The following is an 8246-nucleotide window of genomic DNA, read 5'->3' on the forward strand; positions in this document are numbered from 1 at the left end:
ATAGCCGGCAAAAATATAACCTTGTTCCAAGATCTCAGGGTAAACCTACCAAGTATTTTGGAGTCTGAGTACATATAATCTGACATTTTGCAATACTGATTTGAAACCCATAAGTAACTAGCATTCAAAGCATTGAAGCAGTGGGAAGCAGCAGTTAGAGGCAATGAGGTTCATTCACTAAGTGCAAAGTTAGCAGGGAAGTTTGCATTTTTTTTTGGTTTAACTTGACAGATTTCTTTAAGATGAAGTGTCCAGGTGTCCCTCTATAGTGATTTAACTATACATCTATATATATCTGGCGGAAAGGATTTATTTTGTCTATTTTGATGCTTTCAGGAATGTTACTAACCAGATTTGTGTCATTACGTAACTAACACATATTTGTCTTTACTTTTTCGACTTAATACATGTTGCCTCACCAGCTTTTGATGTCCTGTCAGTAATGTATTTAAAAGGTTGGGGTTGGTTTAACATTATATTTCACCAATATGGTTTTAGGTGTTTCAAATAACACTAAGTGAATTATTTTGGATTATTTTCCCAAGGAAGTTATATCGTTTTGAGTGAAATTTTGGTTCAGAAAAATGGTTACATTACCTAATTAATTTAAATTAAAATATATAGGATCTTGTCTAGCAATAGATTAGGAGAAAATTTCAGAGAGCACTGCTAAACTGTCCTACATTCACAAGTAAGTTGAATCCAATTAAAATGTACTGTTTTATATATGTTAAACATGCGGTTCTAAAGATGAAAGATGTTAGGCCAAAAAATGTATATATTTGCTGTAAAAATCATTTTGGAGAGACATCCTCATTTAGCTATAGATAGAAGCAGTGGTGTCTCCAGCTTTAATATTAAGGGGGACACATTGGGGGGGAAAAGGACCAAAGTAGGGGGAGCAATTATAAAAGGCTACATATACACTATATATTTAAATGTGCGGGTGTATATGTATATATACATACATTTTTGATCAAATAATGTGTACTTATCTCTTTGAAGTAAAGACTGTGATTGAAATATGATTTCAAAATAACAGCTGAACTGGCAGTTCTTTAACATTAGACACTGCTGACAATATATACCGTATTTGCTCGATTTCAGAGCAAATGCTCTGAAAAATACCCCTCGTCTTATAATCGAGGTCGTCTTCTAATCAGACCTCAAAAAAATTTCTGCTGGGGCCATGCTGCTTACCGGGCTTTGGTCGCGAGCAGCTTCTCTTCTACTAGCAGCAGGAGAACAGGAAGCTAGCACAGTCCTCACATAACTCTACCCCCCCCTCCTTCCTCTGGGGGCGGGGCCAGAGAAGTTGCTCACACAGCCGGGCCCCTGCAGAAGTCTGCGAGTGGGAGATCTGCAGTTCGAGTAAGGGGGTGGGGGAGGGTTTTTGAGCGTGTGTGTGTATGTGTGATTAATGGAATGAATGAGTATTTAAATGTTTGTGAATGAGTGTGTGTGTGTGATAGCATGGATGTGTAAGGGGGGTGGTGGTGGTAGCATGGCATAGGGAGGCTATAATTATACTACTATCATCCCCAGGTTCCAGCATGTACTGGCTGCCTTGGCTTGATAGGACTGTGATTGCTGTTAGCAGTTATATATATATATATACCTCCAGAAATGCATTTTAACCCTCTATATGCCACTCAGCCCCATGATATGCCTTTTAACCCCCTATATGCCAGAGTGGCATATAGGGGTATAAGGCATATCATGGACCAGAGGGGCATATAGGGGGTTAAAAGGCATATCATGGGGCACAGTGGCATATAGGAGGGTATAAGACATTTCTGGAGGCAGAATGGCATATAGAGGGTTAAAAGGCACATCATGGGGCAGAGTGGCAAATAGGGGGGTATAAGGCATTTCTGGGGGCAGAGTGGCAAGCCTGGGGGCAGATGTGCATAACTGGGGGGGGGGTAGGTTGGCAAATAAAAGGAAATAAAATATATATATTTTTCTCAATCATAGCTTTTATTAAATATGAAAATTAGTTTACATGAATTTATATTTACCAGTAAAACCTTTTTCCTATAGGGTAGTCTTATATTCAGGCTTTTTTTTTTTTTTCCTAAATTAATATTTTGATTTTGGGGGGTCGTCTTATAATCAGGGTCGTCTTATAATCGAGCAAATACAGTATATATAAATATTAGACTTGTGCATTCGTATTCGGGTGAACATGAAAACGAACACGAGGGGTGGGTTTTTCGTTGTTCAGCCCAAATACCGAACATACGAACATGTCGGCAGCAAAACATACACGAAGACGAAGACACACAACATGAAGAATCCTCGTCCCTGGTCCCTTCCCCATGTAGCCTACCTTATCTACGCATCGCAGGGGTTAACGGGAGTGGAAATCCGTAGGTCCACCGTCAGGAGTTAAAGACCTTTAACTCTTGGAGCGGGGAGACAGGCCAAGTCCCCCTGCAGACGACCAATACAGTCGCTTGCACAGCAGCGACTCTATTGGTCTTTCGTACAGACCTCTGACTCTTGGAGCAGGGAGACCCCCAGGCCAAATTCCGCTTCAGGAGTTAAAGGTCTGTGCGAGCGACTCCATTGGCCGCCTGCAGGGGCCTCCTCTTTGTGATTCTACGTTTTTTTTTTTTTTTTACCTTGTCTTGGTCTATCCTGCCTGCTCCTGCCCTTGACCTTGGCCTTGTCTCTGACTATGCTACCTGTTTTGGAGTCTGCCTATTCTGGTTTGTGTCCAGGCTCTGCACTGTGGATTCCCAGCTGCCGGGCCTGCCTATCTCCCGCCGGTTACACTAAGCAAGCATTTACTTGGGCCCCCTCCATGCTCCCTAGCATACAATCACTCCCTCCGCTACCACAAGAAAAAAAAAATATTTGCCCCAGTGCAGTCTTCCCTCCTTCTGACCCTATCGTGACTTTGAGAGGTCCTCTCCCCCGTAATCATCCCCAGAGTCTCCTGTCCCTTCATTCACTAAGCCATACCTCTCTTTTACTTACTCCCTGTAGTTCAGGTATAGATGAAATAAACAACATATAAAACAGCACTTGCATGTACAGTATAGTTCAACTGAATAAGACATACAAATCCTGTATTTCCAGGTATACATAAGTACCATATTTGCTCGATTATAAGACAAGGTTTTTTCAAAGCAAATGCTTATAATCATCTTATAATCGGGGTCGTCTTATAATCGGACCTCAATTGGGGACCTGGATACTCCTGTCTGGTACCCCCCCCCCAACTTACCGGTGCTTTAGACTTTCCGGTGTGTTGTCCGGGAAGCAGATAGACGTCTACACGATTCGCGTAGGCAGCTTCCGCTGTTAGTCCAATAGAAAAGGTATTACAAGAATATGCAACATTCTGTTTTTTTGCAGTCAAAAAGTTGGAATCACATGATTTGGTTATAAGATTATTTAGATTCTTTGGAGGAAAGTTGAGCATTCCCTTCTTAACACTGCATTATAAAGCACCGTTGCAGGGAAATAGGTACCATGCTTGTGTCACATAAGGTATTCGAAAGTATTTAGAAATTCTAAAGCTTTTATCAGGGAATGTATATCCTGTCTATACAAATTGAGATAGGAATACATTTGAAAGAGCCTTTAGTGAAATCATGTCGTAATGGGGTGCATTTACCAAAGGGGGAATTGTTGGTAGAGTTGTGGTTTTCACTCTCTCGCTTAACTTTTCATTATGGAAGGTCATCACTAGCAAATTTGTCCATTAAGAAGGTTGGGTCTGGCGCTGGATAAAGCATAGTTCAATGTATAAAACATTGAAGAACCTCCACTGGCCTAACTATACATTAAAGAGGACCAACGAAGCTCTAACTGTAGCAGAAGCTCACAGAAGCCCTTCATACTGTATATTGAAGTCAAGGAGCTGAAACACAACTCTACTGTTAACTCCCCAGTGAATAGACTACAATTACAATGTGGCACCTAACAAAAAGGAATATTTTAGAAGCTTAGATGATCCATTGAGCCTTCGAACAAAGGCTACAGCCTCCATCCATATGGCCACATATAAACTGCATATCCACTAGTTGGACTTAAATTTATCGTTTGTGATCATAGTTCTGTGAATAGCCTAATATATTTTAGGTGAGCTGATCTTAGTAGTTGAAGAATTAACATTAAAGTAGATACCTTTTATCTGTATTTTGGCTTGTGTGATATACACATAGCTTTCATTAGACATTTGGGGCAGATATCTCCACTTTAATTGGGCTGCCATGTTCACTTCCAGTGATAGCTAAGTAAATCTAAGTGATAACAAAGAAGAAGTGTAAGGACTTACCTGCCTCTCCGGTCCCGCGCCGTGGCCGCTACCGCGACGCTGCCTCCTCGACCGGCTTCCCGGGCAGCTGGTACCACCGCTACCCGGTCGGCGTCTTCACCGCGTGGCCGACCACGCGGCAAACAGGTAGCACAGCGCCACCGTGTGGCCAAAAAGTAATATTACACGTTACATACGTAACGTGTTCTTATAACCTCGGGTGACCTCCTTAATGCTAGACACACCTCCACCTGTCCCTATTTAAACCTGGACTTCCTCTTCTGGTTCACCCTTGGTTGGTGTATTTTGCTATTTGCTTGTGCATTGATTGTGACTACTGCTCCGGTTTGACTTGGCTTGTTGACCTCGTTCCTGTCTCCTGATTCGGCTCCTGATTCCTGCTCGTCTGGTATTGATTCGGCTTGTTGACCTCGTCTCTGGATTCTGATTCGGCTTATCCTGATTACCTGTCTGAACCGGTTGGTTCTCTGACTTTCTGGTTCCTGTTTGGCCTGGCTACCTCCGCCATCTGGGGTCCTGCCTCATCATACCATTACAGTACCAAGGGTGACCATGGACCCCGCGGAGATTGGCCAGAAGATGTCTACCTGTGAAGCACGTATTGAAAGTCTGGATCATCGCATGGACCAGTTTGCTCAGGCTTTGCAAACCCTCCTGGCGAGGACTGATCCAGCACGTGGTCCTCCTCCTGTGCCCGCTGCTGCACCTGTTGCTGTTCCACCGCCTGCTGACCCAGGTCTTCATACCCTCCGTTTACCTCCTCCTCCCAGATATGGAGGAGATCCTGCTACCTGTCGTGGATTCCTCAATCAGTGCTCCATTCACTTCGAGATGTCTCCCTACTTGTTTCCTTCCAACAGAGCCCGTGTGGGGTATGTCATCGCCCTACTCGCTGACAGGGCTCTGGCCTGGGCAACTCCTCTTTGGGAACGCAACTCTCCAGTGGTCAACAATTATAATGACTTTGTAACCACTTTCCGTCAAGTGTTTGACAGGCCAGGTCGCGGCCATATTGCCTCGTCAAGTCTCTTCTCATTGCGTCAGGGTACACGCAGTTTATCGGACTATGCCATTGAATTCCGTACCCTGGCTGCAGAAGTGGCATGGAACAACGACGCCTTGGTTGCTGCCTTCACTAATGGCCTGACTGACCGCCTGAAAGATGAACCTGCCCACGGACTTGGAAGAACTCATCGCCTACATTGGCCACATTGATCTACGCCTCCGGGAACGCCAGGTACAGCGAGATCGCCAAAGAAGGGGTCCAGTGCGTTTTGCGCCACGTCTCGCTGCTTCTGACTCTGCTTCTCTTCCGCCTGAAGAGCCCATGCAGATCGGCTCCACACATCTCTCCGAGGAGGAGAGAACCCTCCGGCGCCAACAGGACCTCTGTATGTACTGTGGCAAACAAGGTCATTACGTGCGCTCCTGCCCCGTGAAGCCAGGAAACTACAGGGCCTAAGGAGGATTGGGGAGTCTCCTCTAGGCCTTCCTGCTGTTTTTCCCCACGACCAGACATCGCGTATGTTTGTGCCTGCTGCTCTCACTGTCCAGGAGAGAACCATTCTAGCCCCAGCCCTTATTGACTCAGGGGCCGCCGGAAACTTTATCGACCGCGACTTCTGCAGGCTCCACAACATTCCCTTGCAGGAAAAAGCCTCTCCAGTTTTTGTGGAGGCAATCGACGGACGGCCTCTCCTACCTGCAGCGGTGACCCATGACACTACACCGCTTCGTCTCCAAATAGGGGTTCTCCATAAAGAGACTGTGGTTCTACATGTAATATCTTCTCCGGCTGCTCCCATAGTGTTGGGCTACCCTTGGCTGCAGCTGCATAACCCTGACATCGATTGGTCTACCCGTGAGATCACTTCCTGGCGGTGCTCCTCCTGCATGTTCCCTCAACCATGCTTAGTGAAAATCGCCTCTTTAGATACCACCACCCTGCCTCCGCAATACCAGGAATATGCTGACGTGTTTGATAAGAAAGAGGCCGACTCCTTGCCTCCTCACCGTCCCTATGATTGCCCTATTGACCTGCTTCCTGGCACCGTACCCCCAAGGGGCAGAGTGTATCCGTTATCCCCGGCCGAGACTGAGGCCATGGAGGCCTATGTCCAAGAAAACCTCCAAAAGGGCTTTATCCGCCGCTCCGCTTCTCCCGCCGGTGCAGGCTTCTTTTTTGTGTCTAAAAAAGATGGCGGTCTACGCCCGTGCATAGACTATCGGGGCCTCAATCGAATCACCATTAAAAACACATACCCCTTGCCACTCATTACCGAGTTGTTCGACCGCCTGAAGGGATCAAAGGTGTTCACTAAATTGGACTTACGTGGTGCTTACAACCTCATTCGTATCCGTCAGAACGATGAGTGGAAGACAGCTTTTAATACCCGCTCTGGCCATTACGAGTATACAGTAATGCTATTTGGGCTCTGTAACGCCCCAGCAGTATTTCAGGAATTCGTTAATGACTGTTTCCGGGACTATCTTCATCAATTCGTTGTCATCTACCTTGATGACATACTTATCCACTCGCCGGACCCTATTTCACATCGGATACACGTTAAAAAGGTCCTGGCACGCCTTCGTGAAAACCGTTTATACGCTAAATTGGAGAAATGCGTATTTGAAGTTTCCCGCGTACCCTTCCTTGGTTATGTCATTAGCGATACAGGGTTCGAAATGGATCCTGACAAGCTGCATGCCATTCTGCAATGGCCTCAACCACAAGGACTGAAAGCCCTCCAGAGGTTCCTCGGCTTTGCTAACTATTATAGACGATTTATCCGAGACTTTTCTAAGGTTGTGGCTCCCATGACTGCGCTCAGTAAAAAGGGGTCTGACTGTCATAATTGGCCTGCCTCCGCTGTTCAGGCCTTCCAGAAATTGAAGAATCTGTTTGTGTCTGCTCCGGTCCTCGTTCACCCTGATGTCTCTCAACCCTTCGTTATAGAAGTAGACGCTTCAGAAATCGGCGCTGGAGCGGTCCTATCTCAGCGGAAAACATACGAAGGGCCGCTACATCCTTGTGGGTTCTTTTCCAAACGCTTTTCTCCTGCGGAGAGGAACTATGACATCGGCAACCGGGAACTACTGGCAGTCATCCTCGCCCTTACTGAGTGGCGTCATCTCCTAGAGGGTTCCCGCATACCTGTTACTATTCTCACAGACCACAAGAACCTCCAGTATATTGCTGATGCCAAACGTTTAACCCCCAGACAAGCACGATGGACTCTCTTCTTATCCCGTTTTAATTATGTTATTTCCTATCGACCGGGGTCTAAAAATACCAAGGCCGACGCTTTATCCCGTATGTTCTACACAGCCACAGAGGAGAAACCAGACCCGGAACCCATCGTCCCAGCTAACCGTATTATCTCTGCTGTATCTCTAGCCGTTGCTTCTCCCCTCCTACAACGCATTCAAGCCAGCCAACCATCTGCTCCAGCCCATACCCCACCTGACAAACTGTTTGTGCCTCCTGTGTACCGTGAAAGGATACTTCAGTTACACCATTCCACAAAGTTTTCTGGCCACCTTGGTCTTCGACGCACCTGCCAGGCCCTAGGCCTCCGTTTTTGGTGGCCCTCCTGGAGACAAGACGTGGCTGATTACCTCAGATCCTGCCGCATATGTGCCACTACCAAGACCCCCAGGACTCCTCCAGCTGGTCACCTACGGCCCCTTCCGGTGCCTTGTCGTCCCTGGACCCATATTGCCATGGACTTCATAGTGGAACTTCCTCTATCCCGCCGCTACACCACCATACTCACCATCGTGGACCGCTTTTCCAGGATGGTTCATTTTGTTCCGCTAGTTAAACTTCCCTCGGCCAGAGAACTCGCGGACATCTTCATGAGAGAAGTTGTTAGACTCCACGGAATTCCCCAGGATATCGTATCTGACCGTGGAGTCCAGTTCATCTCCCGGTTCTGGAGGTCCTTCTGTAAAG

This window comes from Spea bombifrons, chromosome 1 (genome assembly GCF_027358695.1).
Source record: "Spea bombifrons isolate aSpeBom1 chromosome 1, aSpeBom1.2.pri, whole genome shotgun sequence".
In the NCBI taxonomy this organism is placed as follows: Eukaryota; Metazoa; Chordata; class Amphibia; order Anura; family Pelobatidae; genus Spea; species Spea bombifrons.